Source organism: Girardinichthys multiradiatus, chromosome 21, assembly GCF_021462225.1.
Source record: "Girardinichthys multiradiatus isolate DD_20200921_A chromosome 21, DD_fGirMul_XY1, whole genome shotgun sequence".
Classification (NCBI taxonomy): Eukaryota; Metazoa; Chordata; class Actinopteri; order Cyprinodontiformes; family Goodeidae; genus Girardinichthys; species Girardinichthys multiradiatus.
The window spans coordinates 9650302-9669508 of NC_061813.1; the positions used below are offsets into that span (position 1 = coordinate 9650302).

General features: G+C 39.4%; 1 protein-coding gene across 5 annotated transcripts in view; it reads left to right on the forward strand.

Annotated features, from left to right (window-relative positions):
• The first annotated feature begins 2106 nt into the window (after window positions 1-2106).
• mpp7a (MAGUK p55 scaffold protein 7a) overlaps window positions 2107-19207 on the forward strand; it is a 125482-nt gene continuing 108381 nt past the window's right edge. For all 5 annotated transcript variants that reach the window (XM_047349581.1, XM_047349578.1, XM_047349582.1 and 2 more), the window contains exon 1: window positions 2107-2360. The gene's annotated coding sequence lies outside the window, so the exon portion shown is untranslated. The remainder of the gene's footprint in view (window positions 2361-19207) is intronic.

The window sequence follows — 19207 nt, forward strand, 5'->3', positions numbered from 1 at the left end:
GCCAGGTTGCCACATCGGAGACAAGAACACCTTCAGAAATCCAGGAATCGTGCGTCGTGGTCTAAGCATATATCTTGTAATAAAATGCAAAATGTTGCTGTTTATTAAAATATTTATTTAGGCATATATTTATCAACTCAATTCACGTCGTTACGTTATTGTTGTATTACAGCGAGAAATAAACTACAGAAAAATATGAATAAGTAAATAAATGAATAAAACTGTTTTCTGAATCGTTTACAGGCCTAACGGGATTGCTCTGCCGGATCTTACAAATGCCACAAACGTCAACGATGAGGAAACCTGGCAACCTTGTTACTGCAACTCATGAAGAAACCCCCCCCACACACGTTTGATTAAAAGCAGAATAATACTTTTGAAGAGTTAATCAATTCATCTTCAACTTAATTGTTGTCAGTTCCGTTAGAAAGAATATAATGTTCGCGAAAATCCCCGAAAACAGTTTCTTGTTTAATGAATGAAGCAAGGTGTGAGGTTTTCCTCTGCTGACATCTAGTGGTGGAATTCTGACATTACAGATGACATTCGTACAGTTTATTTAAATACAGTTCATCATACTAATAATCATACACTTTACTGTATATTTTTTCTCGTATTACAGTTTAATGAATCTTGTGTGATTTTTAATCCAAAGTAGAAATCGAGTTCTAATCTGGCCTCAATACCCTCACTGGTGTCAACCTAAAGTAAGTAGATAACGTGTGCTAAAATGTAGGACTTCTTCAAAAAAGTATGTTTGCGCTCTATAGGACTGTAATCTATTTTCAAATATTGATCATGAACATGAACGTTATAGCTAAACACACACATATCTGACTTGGTTCAGAATGAATAGAGGCTAACTGAGGGCTACTTCCCATTGTTCACAGACAATGTATCTCACATGGTATTCTATGCTGGGGACAAAAGACACAAGTGCCTCAGCATTTTGGTTCGCAGTGCACGAACACAAGGATCCATGAATGGAGGGGTGCATCTATTGTTAGCGCATTCCTGAATCTTCTTCACAAAGCCACTGGACCACTGGATTATGGCCGATGAGAAGCAGAAAACATAGTTTAGAATTAATTCATTCATTTATTCATCCACCCACCCACCCATCAATCCATCCATTCGTTCATTCATTCATTCATTCATTCATTTAATCAGGTCAGTGCCTTCCGCCATTTCTGACCACCTGTTGGTTTTCTGTTCTTTGGCCTCTAGGGGGAGACATTCAGTAGTTTTATGACTCCATAACTTAAGATCAGTTGTAGTCAACATTATTTTTGTTTTAAATACAGTTAACTATAATTACAGTTATCATAATTATAATCAGAATAGTGTACAACAGTAAAAAAAAAAACTCTCCAAGGTTTAAATAAAACAAATACATTTTAATTATAATTTCAAAATGCAAATAAATAACTAAGTAAATACATGAATGAATAAATAAGCAAAGGCTGCTTTGTGGGCTCAATTAAACTGAAAAAATACAGTTTTAAATAAGGCCTACAACATTTTCGAAAGTCACATCTGCATTTATTTCTTAAAATCAGGTCAGTTGGATTTTCTCTTCATTTGACCTCTAGGGGAAGATATATCACCATTTTATAACACGAACGCCAAAGCTCTACAAATTGCAGTCAATTAAAAACAGAACATTTTGTTTTAAAAATACACGTTATTATTAATTATTATTATTATTATTAGTAGTAAAATAAATGAGATTATGTCATCTGTAGACGGACTACAACTACCACAGTTAAAAAATCACAACAAAAGTGATATGCATAAAAAAAAACAAATATTCTTCAAGTTAAATAAAAATTCGGTGTTAATAATAATACACACTCCGAATGATCACAGTTAACCATATTGTATCTTTTATAATCTATGTTGTTTTCTCGTCAGTCGTGACGAGGAACCTCGTTAATTGATAGTAAAACAAGCCAACCAGCAAATAAAACATGGTTAGCAAGCCCGCCTCTATTATCTTTTAACCAATGAACGCACAAAGCGGGCGGTTTCTGACATAAAGTTCCGACACATCACAGATCTCAGATCAGCCTTGTGAGTAGCCTTGTCCCCGACGTATCGATGTGTCCAAATATGCAAACCGCTTCCAAGTCAGTGAGCTAACGATACACTTCCCCTGCCTTGGGACAGTTGGCACCGTCGAGACGTAACATTTTGAAAGATTTTGGTCAGTGGTAGGGTGAACCGGGGATACAATAATGGAGTGGAACCAAACAAACCGAGACATTAAAAGGGGGGAATGAAAAAAGATGGTTAGTTTTTCGAAGAAAGTGCTGGAGTAGCAGTATTGTGAAGAAGACACCCATTCAGCTCCGGTTCAAGTGAGTAGGTTACACGTTTATTGTCTCTACATGTGAACTTATATTTGTGATCGTAAGGACTAGAAAAGCACCAGAAACTTTCACTGTCTCTGAAAAAAATTAAATTAGCATGTGTTAAAAGTTTTTGAAAGTGAAGCATTGACAATGGCTTAATAACGACGTAGTGATTTTATTTGACCGGAGGGTAAAATAACCTGTGACTGAGAATTCATTTACTACGAGGTGACCAGGAAACTTTACACAGCGCAAAACATTTGGCTATGGGCTACAAATACAGTTTTACACACAATGGCTATTTAAGACCTCAAACTATACCTAAAAAATACGACAGGCATCAAATTATGATATGCAAAACATGAGTTTTCCCGTGACCCAACTCACTACTTCCACTCCCACACCCTGAGCGCGCAGTTCCTCCACTCCAAGAAGTGAACCGGGCCCTGCTGTGTGATCAGAGGAACAACAGAACCTTAGTGCCCTGCAGTGTCCAGGGCGATGACACGGCCGCCAAGCCTGTGCCTAGCCTGCCACCCGTGGGAGTCTCAGCACTTGGCCAAATTCCACTACTCCTCAGCACAGCCACTTTTTCCCAAACAAGCTAGTTTGTTTTGCCTGAACACGTGTTAAGGATAGCTCAGTTCCACTAATGCATCTGTTTACTAGGCTGCCCGGAACAGAGGATGTTTTAGACGTGTCCCTGCTCCAACACACCTGATTCAAATAGTGAAGGTGTGTTGAAACACACCAGCTCTCAGGGACTGGAATTGATCTCTTCTGATCCAAACTGAATGTAGCATTTGTTAATGCACTTGTGCTTATGTCAAAATGTCTTACATGAAATAGGCCGATGCAGGTGAATAATTATATTGATATTTGTCATTGTAAAAAATCACCTTGTGGCTTTGCCTTAGGCTCACAGAAGAAAATCTGCTTTGTGTTTTTTTTTTTTTTTTTGTACACCATTTTTTTTTTCAAACAGAAATCTGAAAATGTGCTTTACATCTGCATTTAACTCCATAGTTGTAGACCCATCTTGTGCTATACTTACAGCTACAGGTCTTCTGGTAGTATGTCTCTACCACCTTTACATATCCACACACCAAAATATTTCCCATTCTTTATTGCAATATGGCTCATGCTCAGATTGCAAGGAGTGCATTTGTGAGCATACATTTTCTAAGCAGATTTTTTATTGGGTTTAGGGACAGGCTCTGACTGGCTTTGACTGCATGGACATTCAGCCTCTAAAAGGTTTAATTCCAGCTTTGCCCTCTATTTAGCTTCATCCATCTCCGCATCAACTCTACTTCGGCTTCCCAGTCTCGGCGGAGGAGAAACCTCTCCGGGTTTATATTAAGATTAGTATTTAGTCACCTATTTACTAATTAGGTGAGTTCTGACGGCAGTTACTTGCACTGGGTTTTATTTAGGGCTATCTGAGTAAAGGGTGTGACTACAAATGTGCACCAAATGTTTCATGTTTTTATTTGTTATAAATTAGGGATGCACCGATTGCAGTTTTCTGGCCGATCACCAATTACCGATTTTTAAAAAGCCTTTTTTAATAACTGACACTGTCAGGTATAATAAGGTCACAATGCAACTTATTTTCTTGAGAAACACTGAACAATATACCCCTGAAACAATCCAAACTTGTTTTAACTGCACATGAGGCAGTGCTCTCAAATATAAATGAAATGTTTAGAGCGTTAGAGTTCCTTTAGTCTGTCATTTTTTAAATTTTAAAAAGAAACAAAACTTGCACAGCAGGTTAGACAAGTAGATAACAAGGGTGAATAAGATCAGTTTCACATGTAAGTATCGGCCGATCACAGATCTCCCAAAATTAAGGAAATCGGGGTCGATCAGTCCGTGCACCCCTATTCCAAATTAAAACCATATATTAATTTTCCACCTGCTTGTCGATTATGGACTGCTTTGCGTAGCACTGTCTCACAAAATACATTAAAGTTTGTGTTTGTAATGTAACACAATGTGGAAAAGTTCAAGGGATGTGAACACTTTTATACCGTGGTGAACAGCACTGTGTTGCTGGGGCTGTAGATGGTAAAAGTGTGAAGCATCTGACACTAAGACCATATGTCAGTCAAACATCAATGTTGGTTTGGAAGAATGCCACTCAGATGAGTTGTGGATAGAAGAGTACTAGTAGGAAAAGGTTTTTAAAAGCAAATTGTTATGAATATCACCTTCTTGTCAGGTATGGTGCTCCAACATTTCCAATTAATCAGTAAGATGGTTTTTACGGTAAATTAATTGCTAGGTGCTTTGGTATTTTGTGATTGTAAATAGAGGGAGATAACGTTCTGTTGTGTATTTGACGGCTGCCAAGAAAAATAATCTGAAAACCCTCATGATGTATCTGCTGTTCTGCTTATCCATTCTGCTCTCACTGGGAGGAACCCAGTGCTTCCTCTGAATCTTGGCTAAAAAAGGTGGGAGGCCTCTAGTCTGCATTCCAAGAGGGCAGAAAGAGTCTCCTTAGAGACTTTGAGTGTAAGTATTTAAGTCAAGTTCATTACTTGGGTTTGTTGGTGAGGTAGACACCCCAGCATCCAGGCATGGTTGTGATGATTTCATTATGCCCTTCACATAATGAATTACTTCACTAATGGCTGAGGGTGTAGAGCTGCAAAAGCTTACTGCCTGGAAATCAGCATGCTGGGCATGACCTCTGTCACAGCTTGTGGCAGGAAAACACAACCTTGTCTGTGTGATGTGTTTATTTTTCAGTGCACACAGTTATAGAATATGTAGGGGTAGATAAGAGTCTAGGAGCGGTTGTGGCCAGAGTAGAGCAGTTCCCGTCTGTCTGTTGTCTGGACAGGTGTCTCAGAGCTCCAGTCCTGCATCACTTTCACTCCCAGAATTTGGTTTCTGTTTAGACAGTCATCGCGTGGTGGAAAAGGAAGTGTGGGAACTGAAAATGTTATTGCTGCATGGATTAAATTTAACCGAGCAACCTGCTGATACGTTAAGGTCTGAGTTGATTAGAAATATCTGAGCAGCCCTCTACAGAACTCATGTCCATGGAATTAAGATAAGAGCTGGCTTCCATAACTGCTTGTCAACAGGGGAGGCTATTTTCTAGGGTCTTATGGGTAGGTGGGATTCAGTGTAGGACGCTTAATCCCAGTATTAATTTGGATCACAGTCAGCTCACTAATAATCATGAGAAACTACCTTTGTCTGAAGAAAGATGTCGATACATAACTCTTCAGCAAGCTTTTATTCCCACATGTTCCAGAAAAACATCCCACTTAAACATTAATTGTTGCATCAGATCCTCATAATAAATCCAAATTTGAAGCTTAATAATGAGAAGGTAATAACTTTTCTGATCATTATATAGCCATTACATTTTGAAAATGGAATCAGCCAGAATACAGCCACTCTTGTGGTGAGGTGAAGACACGTCTTTTACTCACTCTGCCGTTTCTTCATCAGGCTTTAAGAACTTTACTAGCACGACTCTGTGAGTGGTTTCTCTGAGATCCTAGGGTGAACTTTACAACAAACCATGTCTAAACATGGCATCACATGAAACATGAATACAAGGAGGCTGTTACAGCAGTGTACCCTGGGTTAAAGGTCTCAAATGTGACTCAAAAACAATTGAACTCTTTATACATTCACTTGACTGAAGCCTTGGATTTTATTTTCTGTGACTGGACTGGCCCACTGTTTTGGTCTTTGCTTTTACATTAGGGTTCTGTTAAGGGATAAGTTTCTAAAGGCAAAGTAGTCTAAAACATGTACTGTAAGTAAGTCTGGGTCCGGGACAGTTTAGTTACTGGTATCAAGGTATAGCAAGGTCTTATTTTTATTGTTTTAAAAGCTGATGAAAACTTTCTGTCATATTCTTCCTATGGTTCAGAATCCTTTTAACGAGACGACCTAGGAAGTTCTGGTTTGACTGGAGTTTGGAGCAGAAAGTAGCACTGCAGTGCTGCTCCCTCACTCGTTGCTACACACTGCTGGTTAGCTGGCTGAAAGAAGGCCTCTGCACTGTTCTTTCACTCACAAATACAAATTTAGCTGCTCTTCTTCTGGTTGTGAAAAGCATGGACAGTCATAGTGAAACTAAAGAATCTCCACTCATCGCTACTAATAAAGTAACGCTGTTTAAAAGCTTTGCCTTGCAATGGACTGGCGACCTGTCCAGGGTGTACCCTGCCTCTCGCTCATAGACTGCTGGAGATAGGCACCAGCTCCCCCGCGACCCACTATGGAATAAGCAGTAGAAAATGACTGACTGTTTAAAAGCTACTGTTGGCCGGCTAAGACCAACATGTCTATTATTCAGTCGACTGCAGCATCCATCGCGGATCCATTCTGTCTTTGTTCTACTTCAGTATTTTTGTCATCTCATAACATAACCTGGACTTAGTTGGGTCAATCCTATCATCCAAATGTTGGCTTCCATCAGTTTTTCTGTTTATCTGTTTTTTTTTTTTCTCTTTTCCTTTCTCAGCATTCATTGATGTTTTTTTTTTTTTTCAATCCATTCATTAATGTATCAGTCTGTCCATCACACTATCCATTTATAGTCACCATATTTCCCTGCATTGTTGCTAATCTCTGAGTCAATGGGAGACTTGTGAGCCTTCTGCTGCTCTGTGGATCACAGATGGAGATTAAAATGATGAGCATGTAAGGGTCTCTGTAAAGGTCATGGTTGAGGGTGATGTGCATCACCAGTAGTGATGTTGTGTTGTTTTGCCCCTGCCCACCCTGCAGAGGTGTAGAGTTGCTCCCAGGCTCACCCTAGCCTCTGCAGCGCTCCGGTGGAATGAGCCCACCCAGCAGATGCTGGCTATCAGACACCAACTTTGGCAGCGTAGCTAAGTCCAGCTCGTAGACATGAAACTGCTGCGATCACTGTGCAGATATGCTGGCCTCCTGACTCACAGTAGTTTGTGTTTTCATGGAGAAAGCCATGGAACTCAATGAATGGCAGCAGAATGAATATAAGTGCTTGTTGTGGGAAGACCAGTCAGGCACTGAACCCTTGGAGAGGAGATTAGGCTATAATGTGTTACTGTGCTGGTCCTGACATGAATGCTCTGCAAGTGTGCTGTTCTTTCACACTCATTCTGGTCTTGACAAAGCTTCATTACTGTTTTTAAGGCATGCAACATTAAGATGTGCAATGGACCACTGTCAGTGTAGAGTTGTACACTACTGTACTGGTTCTTCATTTCATACTGAAAGCCTTTGCTAGAGAAACAAGATTTTTCACACCGAGTTATTTTGTCACATACACAAAACACATGTCTTCAACACAGGTTATGAACTAGTTTCCCATGATTTTATTACATTGTGAAGACTATAGCAGCATGTGTCTAATTTGTCAGAAGTGTCAAGTAGTCCTAATGAATTAAGACTACTTTGTTTTCTTGACCCACATAAAGCTTATTTGTCAGATGCTGCTTTATCTGTGGGTGTTTTCAGTTCATGGCTCTTGTATGTTTCCTGTATGGCAGCCCTGTGAATAATTTACCATACTTGGGGCAAACACAGCCAAAATAGCTCTGAAGTGCGTCTGTGTTGGTAATTCATTCCAGTAAATCACATCTGCTGATTAGTAAATATATTTACATAAAAAGGAAGAGATACAATTAAGCAGTACTCCAAATATTTCTTTCTAGGCATTTCACTATGAACAGCTATGTCAAGTTTTGTGTGTTTGTCTGTGTTTGTCTGTAAGACAGAAGATGCTGTAAAAACAGTTTTGGTCATTTCAAACACAAAAAGATTTGGAGTTGACACTTTAACATGCCTTAATCTTACATCAGCGAGCTTAACATTGCTAACTGTGAACACGAGTCTTGCTGTGGATTCCTTAGAGAAAGCAGACACTGACCTTTACTAAGATTTTCAAAAGGCTGCCAACATTTCTAAATCCAGTACGTCTTGAACAGACAAATGTTTGAAAGACAAATTTGAAAGAACGAAACAGAGCAATCTTGCCTTAATACCTTCAGCCTTCCTGGTATCTGTGGGGGCCTAACTTCGTTTTAAAACACCAGAATGACACTAAAAATAGCCAACTTTGAGTCTTCTTCCAGTTGTAACTTCCACACTGAAGAGGGTTGCTGTCTGTGGAGCCTAGTAGCAGGTTTGTTTGGTGCATTAGAAGAAGATGTGACTCTTTCTGACCAGCAAGTTACCATTCAGATCAGGTCAAGCTGAAGATTGTCCATTCCGGCCACCAGCCGTCTTCTTGGTGCATCTGTGAAGGGTGAAAAATTACAGGTGAACATCAGCAACGCATCTGTCTCTTTTTCAACCCCAGACCTCATTTCTTGATGTTTGTATCATCTGTGGATCTATTTGGGATACTTGTCCTGTCAGTAACGAGTATACAGCTCTCTATTAATGGTCCATGAGGTTGCCGAATTCATTTAGCTTGTGTTGACATTTAGAGTACTTCTTGGCTTCCTTGCACCAGTCCTCACCAGGTCCCCCCCCCCCCCCCCAGCCTTGATCTCTATAGATGACAGCAGTTGGAGCGCCTGTTGCAGACTGTAATAATGTCAGCGTAATTTAAGCCTACTTGTGGTTTAATAACAGGTTCATGCCAGCATCATCTTCCTTTTGCTGTGAGAGCTGCAAATGACAGAGATCAGAACATTTTCACAACACATGGACTTTTTGAACAACTGTTTGTTCTGTTTTAATCAGTTCAGACTCTGCTGTTATTTCTGTCTTTGGTTTGCTGCTTTCTCTCCTTAATCAGCCTCCATCAAGTGATTCTCTCCTTCATTCCATGGCTTCCTTTGGCTTTGGCTGTACTTCTGTTTTATGAGAAACACTAAATTCAGATTTTGTAATACCCTGCTTTTCTGGTATTTAGTGAAATAAAATTGACTACCATTTACAATGTTTAACCAGGGTTATAATTGATAAGTTCTTATTATACCTGTGGATCTTTTGCGTGGTTGATCTTTGATATTTCAGCAGGGCACATATTAGAGCAGGAAGACATTTGTTTTGTATTACTTGGCTAATAGCCTTTCTATACAGCAGTGCAGTTTTTTATGAGTAAATCCTGCCTCTGTGTGTGGGACTTCCCTCTTGTTCCTCTGCCTCCCGCCGCCACCTCATGCCTTCACAGCCCCACAGGCTGCATGTTCAGGTTTCTTTGACCGCTCAACCCCTGTATTTGACTGTCAGCTAGCTATGGAATATGAAAATCCTTTGTGATAGTCGTGAAGAGGCACATGCTTGTATGTGAATATAAGCTTTTGTCTCTGGAGCTGTAAGCAAGTTGTTGAGCATCTATGAATATGTGTGTATGTTGATCTGCTGGCCTGGCATTCAATCATCTTTAGACCATCAGACCAAGCTGTGCGTCTGTTCCCATGCTGCTTGTTGAGTAAAATTAGGGCAATTGCATGGTAGACAGTACATTAAAAACTGCTTAATTTAACCATTAACTGTGCTGTCTTGTTTCTTTTATATTGTTCTTTTATAAGTGTTTTCAAACATAGAAAAAACCTTACTTATATTTTCTTTCCCATTTAAAAATGTTTCCCTTGTCATTCATGTAGATTACTAGTTTATGTTAACCCGATTTGCCACCCTGGAACCAAAATTTGTCTTTGTAGATGACCGAAAACCAACACACGTGCTCGACATATTTATAACCCAACTTTGCCACAGATGTAATATGACATTTGCCCTTTAGTTGAAAGACATCCTAAAATGTAAAACAGCTGTAATCTCCTGCATAGTTTAGGGTGCGACGGACATCTGTGGTGTGTTCAGCCATGGCCCGCCACTAATTGCTAAGTAACCTTATGTTGGTGCCTTTTAAACTTGGGTCAGATTAAAGTGTTGTATTTTTAACTTGCTTGGCTTTGTTGGTCCTTGATAACATAAGGCAGATGGTGCTCATACAGAGATCTTGTGTGCTCCATTGAGAGGTTGTTAGAGCCACTTTAGATTTGAATAGAGTTTGAATAGATGTGCAGGTTGGAGTTTGGGCAGGAGTTGAAGGTTCACTGGGTTACAGTGTATGTTTAATGGCTCATTGTTCAAAAACTGTTGCTTTAACATGGCGATATGTTCCTAGATAGCAGCTGTACAGATAGACATATAAAACTCAAATTATTACTTGGGCTGAAACAATTAATCAGAATAATCGTGATTATTCGATTATTGAAATAATCGTCAACTAATTTAATAATGGAATAATCGTTAACTGGAGTATACAGACTGTAAAGCATGCCATTTCTGATAGAACAACACACTCAGAGCAGTAATTAGTCAAAAATTGTATAGAAAATTTATGCATTTTGCATTTAAAGTAAAAAACCTTCTTTGTCTTTAAATATGCTCTATCCAGAACTCAAATTCTGTAAAAAAATCTTCTGTTGCTATCTGATTAAAAAATAAATTAATTGAAAAAAATAGTCGACAGATAAATCAATTCGCAAAATAATTGTTAGTTGCAACCTTAATCATCACTGAAACTAACCCTAACACTAAGGCAAGATTTCTTTTTACAAGTTAAATGAGTTTATTGTTACCGAATATTAATAAAAAAGCTTAAAGTTTCCCAGCTTTCCTGTGATCACAGCATCCCAGTGTTGGCCATCAGAATGGTTCTCTTTCCGTCTACCCAGTTTACTTTCTTTAATTCTGGGGTCATCAGAACTAGAAAAGAAAAAAACCAACAAAAACAAAGCTGTTCTTTCTTTGTTTTAAAGTTGCTCTGCCAGTGGCTTCATGCTAATCTGACTGACCATCAGCAGCTTCTCATCCAGAGAAAGACAAGCACAAAGGGAAGTGACTGAGATGGACTGCTGAGGGGATCGGGATGTGGGGGGTTGCATGGAGGGTGATGACTGGACCGTTTGGCATTCGGTGAACAGAGAAGTATTGTGTGCTTGAAGGTTACGAGAGAACAGTGATTTATTTTGCTTTACAGAATTAAAATAATGTAACAGTTCTTAGATCTTAGGGTTACTTTTGCCAACCAAGCACCTGGTACAATGCTTACCTGCTTATGGGCGCCGTGGACTTATAATTCATATCTAGAGACAAAAGATATTCACTATGCCTGTAATGAACTTTAAAAAGCTTTTTACCGGTAGACAGGTTGTTTTTTTATTTTTATTTCGAAAGTCCTAATTTAGAACTAAATGCTGTTAATATTCCCTTAGTGGTAGTTCAATATTATATAGTGTATAGTACGTAATACCAGTTCCTCCCTGATCACTGTGGCTTGTCCCTCTGGAGTCCCTTCCCAAAAAGCCAAAATTGTTCAGGAATGGTTGGAGGACCCCAATCCAACTGAGCATCTTTGAGATGTGCTGGACTGATGTGAGGCAATAGTGACTCCACAGATCAATATAAGTTGCTGTAAAAACTGTGGCCAGGTTGACAGTTCTTTTCTTTTTAACTCTTTTCTTGCTGTTACAAAAATCAGGCTGACGTTTGACGATTTACATGATTTATCATGGTCTTATTTTTTACATCCCTAGAACTGGGCATTTTACCAGGGCAGCTGACACTTTTCAGGTCCACTGTATGATCCTGAAGAATATATTTTTAAATTGTTTAAATTCACACATGTTAACATATATTGTATCTTCATTAGTATATTGTTGCAACATATTTATTGCAGTCTTGCAGAGCTGTTGCAGACCAATTTCCTGGTTGTTAACCTTTGCAGGGCCAATAAAAACTAGTGTTGTAATCAACACCACTTATTCCAAGACCTTGCCAAGGCCAGACAATACCAAGAAAAACAGTAAGATTTAAGGTAGGCAAGACAAAACCAATGCCAGACCATTTCTACAGCCCTTCTGTAATAATAATAATAATAATAATAATAATATTAATAATAATGTAGTTGTTGCTATTAGGAAGCTAACCAGTAACAGGGCTTCAGACTAACTGGTTGCACTGTTGTGCCTAAGTTTTTCAGTTGGGTGAACTGCCACAACATTTAGGTGAACCTAGACTTGTATGTATATCTGGCAAGCTGGTAAAACGTTAAACAAAAAAACTCTAAAGAGCACATACAACCAGCTAAACATGAACTGGAAAATGTTACACCCTCAGGGTTTCTCATCCTTCTCATCTTCAGTGCATAGGGGTGCAGGTCGTGGCATTGAAATTTCAAACAAAAAACTGTTATTGTTTCTATTTAAATACAGGCAAGAACTTCATGATTTGTTGCTGTAAAAAAGGATGCCTCAGCTGTTGTCTTAACTGGTCATGAGGACAAATCCAGAGTTCAGCACATTCAAGGAGAGATAAAAATGTTGTCCGAAGAAGTCTTTGACTGCCAAAATGTAAAACACCAAATAGTCATGACAGGCGTGACAGAAGCGCTGTATTTCTGTGTAATCTTTGTGTTGTTCCTCTATGTTTTCAATCACATGGGTTGCAGAAGTCTGTACTGGCAAGTTGTTCACTATTAATTTCATAACTTCCTCATTTATTCCTAACAGCTATTTTTGAGCAATGAGGCCTGATAAGACTTGGAAAAAATGATTAAACGTATCCTGCTGACTTGAGCAGAGCGGTAATAAAGCACTAGAGGCTACATGCAGCAACACAAACGAGGATTATTCCTAGCAGTTGGCATCCCACACTCAGTTGCTCTGTGAATTTTTGTGTTGCTTTGGTTTGCAAAATAATTAATTTAGCCACTGTTTGCGTGTTTTCAGCTATCACAGAGCATTCACCACTCAAGCAGCATTTTTCATTAACGCATTCCTTCTTTCAGAGTAAAGATAGCAGCCAGGTACTCCTCCACTAATCCCTAACGAGTTATCTGAGGATTTCAAGCTTATGGCTGAGGTAATTTCCAAGAATCATCTCTGGGAATTTTCTAAATTCTTCTGTGTTTTACGGGAATATCTTCTTCCATTTTCACTACAAGCTGCCGACTGAAATCATGTGGTGAAGGGCATTCGTTATACCTTGTCTAAAATCAGTTTTGCCCAAAGTTGTCGGTTGTTTCCTGAACTATGTTTTTGTTCTGCTATCAGTTCCAGTCTGATTTTAAATAGTTACAGTTCTTTAGCTTCATGGGAGTTCCTGTCAGATTTGCATAGTCACTTATTTCCCAGTGTGTCCAGGTGGTCGAGTCACATGATGACACAACAACAAGGCTCAAAATTTAAAATCACGTGTCAACACAATGACCAAGAACATTTTAATGGAGTAGAAATCGAAAAGCAGTTTGTAACTACGTTTCTTCCGAAAGATTCCTGCATGTCTTGCAAAAGTATTCTTACCTCTTGAAAACATTTTGTCGTGCTAGAACCTCATGCTTTAATGTATTTGGAGGAGGGGGTTATGTGGTTAAAAAGACAAAGTAGAGCATAATTGATCATGGTCTTATTATTTGTTACACATTGAAATCTTAGTCTGGCATGCCTTTGTAGTCAAGCCAGCATGTGCCACAAACCTATGAAGGCATGGCCTTTCACCCTAACTGACTGGATGGGCAATGAAAACATTATTTAGAGAGGTAGCTAAGGGTCCCATTATAACTCTGGAGGGGCAGCAAAGATTCACAGCTCATATGGAAGAATCGGTTGAAAGGACAAGGAATCATGTCCTCCACAAGTCTGGAATTTATGCAAGAGTGGCAAGAGCAAAGCCATCATTGAAAGAAAACCATAAAAAAGGTCCTTTGCATTTTGCCACAAGTTGTGTAGAGACACAGCAAACATTGCAGAAGGTGTTCTGGTAAGATTAGTCCAAAGTTGACTTTTTTGGCCTACATATAAAAACCAATGTAAAAACCAAAAACTAACAGGGCACATCATCCTGAACACACCATCCCTTGGGTAAGACATAGAGGTGGCAACATCATGCCCTGAGAATATTTTTCTTCAGCAGAGACAAGGAAGCTGTTCAGAATATGCTTATCACGTTTTTATTCTTTTCTCTTTGTCTACGTGTCTTGTAATCCACTGGACTCAGATTTCACAGACAAAGCAGCAGCACAATAAGCTCAATATGAACCAAGCTGTGGTAGTAGAACGAGATACTGTTTTGCTTGAGTGAAGGATGAAGTGCTGGCTGCATGTCGCAGTGCATATGTGAAATGTGCAGGAGAGCAGAGATGAGAGCACTTCAGAGCGAATGAAGAGGCAGGGGAGGCAGGGATAGTTTGTGCAGGGGTCAGAGTGTGTTGGACTCTCCTCTTTCTGTGTGATTTTTGAGGTGCCAACAAGTGATCCTCAGCCACTCAGAGAGGCTGTTGCAGAAAAATATAAATTATTATTGGCTGGAAAATGTCTATCAGCTCATGAAACTCTCCACCATGGTAGATGTGACAGAGGATGAATAACTACAAAAAAACTGTAGCCAATTACTTCAAAAAAGGAACACGAAAGTGAAGGTCTGAAAAGCAAAGGAGAATCACAAACATGCGTGACTCTGCGGTGAAGTTTCATAATGACCCTTTTCAGTACAATGATAACAGTTAACTGTTGAAAGACTTATGGTATTTAAATGGGGTGTGTTAAATTTAGAGTTCAGGGCACCCTCTTGGTTCTCAATTGAAGCATTGTTCTTCTGCCCCCTCCCATGTAATGCCTCATCCCCCGTTCCTAGCAACCAAACCCTATGCCAAATGAGGTACCAGGAAATGGGGTTACACCCACCCATGTTTTCAGACAACGGTCCAGTATGTCCACACAATGCCTTACACAGTGGGGGAATGTGTTAATTAGTAGATCAAACTAAGAGTAGGAAAAGTAAACCAGCTAACAGGCTTTCCCATGTGATCCACTTACTCTTTAACCCTGCCTCAGGTGTGTTTAACCTGCACAAATTCCCAGCTGGCGGAAGCTTCAAAATCTCTGTTAATACCTCTGGTTCTAATTCTTCATTAAATTTAAGAAGTGTCTTAGAGTCTGCCCCATTAGTACAGGCAAGAACCTGTCCAGTGGTGGTTTTGATTTAAGTGTACAGCCCTAAGCACTAAGTGGTTCTGAGCAAATAAGAACTATTAATGGAATATGAAGTGATCTCTTGTTTTAGTATAAAAGAAATCAGTAGATAACCTGTTGATCCAGAGTGATACTAATTAACCAGTGAAGTTTTCACACTTCTTGTTCTCTTGTCTAAAAAAGACAGAGTATTGTTATTTATGTTAGATTTAGAAACTGCACATGAAGATTAAAGGTTGTGAGGCCACATTGACTGATGCTTCATGTTTGATCTTGTGTGAATGAGATTCAATCGATCAAATGTGCTATGGCACTAAATACAGCAAGTGCTCAGATTTAGCTGAAATCCTGTTTTGCTCTGACTTGCTCTGTTAGCTCTCCACACTTAGAATTTATTGCTTATCTAAGAATCTTCAGTCAGATAGGAACATCACACTTAATCCTAACATAATTTCTTATTTTTGCTTCTACACTGTTACCGGGCTCTGAAACATCTGCAACTCTAAACAGACCAAGGCCTCCCTGCAGAAGCCTGCACATTGCTCATTACAGGACATATTTTGCATTCGTATTAGCTTAAATTTCTATGAAAAGTGATCACATTAAATACAATAGTGGCAATGTTAAAGGAAATTAATGCATGTACAAAAACATTAACTCCACCATCGAGCCGCGTGACCAAATTACCTACTTAAATTATTTCAGTGAGTTTATAGTTAGCATAGCAGAAATTGTTAATGTCACTGTTGTTCTGAAACAATAATAATAGTAAAATGAGTGCTTTAAAAATGATTTAAAGCAATCATTGTTCTTCCGATTATCACCAATGCAAGGAATCATGTGGTCATCAAAAATCCTTGACAGCCAAGTATGTTGCTGCTAGTAAGATTAGATTCAAATCAACTCTTTACTGAATCATCAAGAACTTAAAGGAGAGACATTCAGCTGCTGTGTAGAAAGCCACAGGGTGGCCAAGAAAGTCTAGCAAGTGCCAGGACTACCTCCTAATGAGGATTTAACCGAGTTGCAAATAATGCCAGGAGGTAGGTGTGTGTGTGGCAACCACAGTGAGTTGGATACTTTTGGAAGCTGCTCTGGTAACAGGAAGGGCAACAAAGACACCACTTTTCAGAGAGAAAAACGTCAATGACGGACTGACATGGTGCAAGAGGTCCCAGGATTGGCCAATGGATGACTGTGGTAAAATATTTTCTCAGATGGAGTTTCCTTCAGACTCTTTGGGATTCTCCATAAAGGGAACAGGGGATTCCTACCTAATGTCAGGTGTCATGTAGACACTGAAACATGCTGAGACCATTCATGTTTGGTTTGCCTCTCATCCAAAGGAGTAGGCTCTATCAAGTTGCTATGAATGAAAAATGGCAGCAAAACATCCTCCATTTCAGCTCAATGATCTGATTGGAATTTGGTGAATATTGCAGCATAGTGAAACACCCATGTCGCAAGGCTAGTGTGTTAAGTAGCTCAGGAATCAAGACGGTGCCCATTTTGGTTCCAAGAAACATCTTGTCTCTACTATCGAAACATGTGACAAATAGTTCTAACAACACTGAAGCAATAAAGTTTGTAAGGCAAAGTTTGTCTGTCTCAAAATTGGTTCTTGGATGGTAGGATGGAGTGTGAGATAGGTGTATCTGTGCTTTGTCTGCAGTAATGTGGGCACTGCTCCAATCTGTCATTGTAAGAAAAGGAGTAGAGTAGATTTAAATTTCTACCTTCAGCTATGGTTATGAGGTACATAGCATGACTTAAAGAAAAAATCTCAAATACTAGTGGCCAGAATGATATTCCTCCATATTGTGCTTGGGTGCAGCCTTAGACGTGGGTCAATTAGTTTATTTATATAGCGCTTTTCAGCAACAAGACACTCAAGGCGCTATACATAAGGAAAAACATTACAATGATACAGAAAATCAAACAGAGGTAATAAAAAAATAAAAATAAAGAGAATAGAATAGAATGATGGATAAGAAAATGAAAGGAAAGTTGGAGTGAAAACTTTACTTATAATGATTAGATAACACAGACAAAGGCCACTCTAAACAAATATGTTTTTAACCTTGATTTAAAGCAAGTTAGGGTTTCGGCGCTTTTACAGTTTTCTGGCAGTTTATTCCAGATTAGTGGAGCATAAGAACTCAAGGCTGCTTCTCCATGTCTAGTTCTGGTTCTGGTTCTGGTTCTGCAGAGTAGATTTGAGCCAGATGACCTGAGAAGTCTGGGTGGTTGATACACTGACAACAAGTCTGTAATGTATTTTGGTGCTAAGCCATTCAGTGATTTATAGACTAACAGAAGTATTTTAAAGTCTATTCTCTGAGCTACAGGGAGCCAGTGTAGGGACTTTAGAACTGGGGTGATGTGCTCCACTTTCTTAGTTCTAGTGAGGACGCGGGCAGCAGCGTTCTGGATCAACTGCAGCTGTCTGATCGACGTTTTAGGCAGACCTGTGAAGACACCGTTGCAGTAATCAATTCTACTAAAGATGAATGCATGAATTAGTTTTTCATGGTCCTGCTGAGACATTAGTCCTTTAAACCTGGAGATGTTCTTTAGGTGATAGAAGGCCGACCTAGTTACTACATATATGTGCCTCTTAAGGTTCAGGTCTGACTCTGTCACTACACCCAGGTTTCGAGCCTGACTGGTTGTTTCTAGCTGTATTAACTAAAGCTGTGTGCTAACTTTTAAACGCTCGTCCTTTGGTCCAAAGATTATTACTTCAGTTTTGTTTTGATTCAGCTGAAGAAAATTTTGGCCCATCCATGCATTGATTTCATCTAAGCATTTACCCAGCGCTTGAATGGGTTCATAGTCACCTGGTGACATCGTAACTCACATAGCTGTGTGTCGTCTGCATAGTTATGATAACCTACGTTGTTGTTTATTAAAATCTGAGTTATGGGGAGCATGTAGATATTGAATAGAAGGGGCCCTAAGATGGACCCTTGGGGAACGCCACATGTGATTTTTGTGCTCTCTGATGTAAAGTTACCTGCTGACACAAAAAAGTCCCTGTCCTTCAAGTAGGATTTAAACCAATTGAGTGCTGTACCAGAAAGGCCAACCCAGTTTTCCAGGCGCTCTAATAAATTGGAGTGTCAACAGTGTCGAATGCTGCACTAAGGTCCAATAATACCAGCACTGTGGTTCTTCCACAGTCTGCATTTATACGGATGTCATTGAACACCTTGACAAGAGCAGTCTTTGTACTGTGGTGAGTACGGAAGCCTGACTGGAAGACATTGAAGCAGTTGGTCATTGTTAGGAAGTTGTTTAACTGTTGAAACACAGCTTTTCGACACTCTTTTTTTTCACTTCTGACTGGTGGAGCACTTCTCCATGGAGACATTTTCTTCCCAGAAACAACTTTCACTTTAATTGGAGCAATTGAATCAACGATGTCCGAGATTTTAGAATGAAAGTTTTCTACCAGCTCATCTACAGTGTTACAGGGCGAAGTGGCGGTAGAAGAGTAAAGGTTTCAGCAGCACCGTCCTTAAAGATGCGTTTTCTTATCATGTCTCTTTGGCAAACTGAGTCATTGCAGATGATGCTTTCAAAAATAACAGAAAAGTGGTCAGATAGAGCAACATCAGTTACAGACACCTTGGAAATGTTTAGACCCTTAGTGATGATCAAGTCAAAAATATGTCCCTGTTTGTGCGTTTGCTGTTTAACATGTTGAGTCAAACCAAAAGTTCTAAGAGTGTCACATAGATCTATTGCACTTCTGTCTTCAGGATTGTCCATATGAATGTTGAAGTCTCCCACAATAATTAAACAGTCATAATAAACACATATAACAGATAAAAGCTCATCAAAATGGACTCAGGAGGCCTGTAAATATTCAAGAACATTGTTCGGACCGGGTTT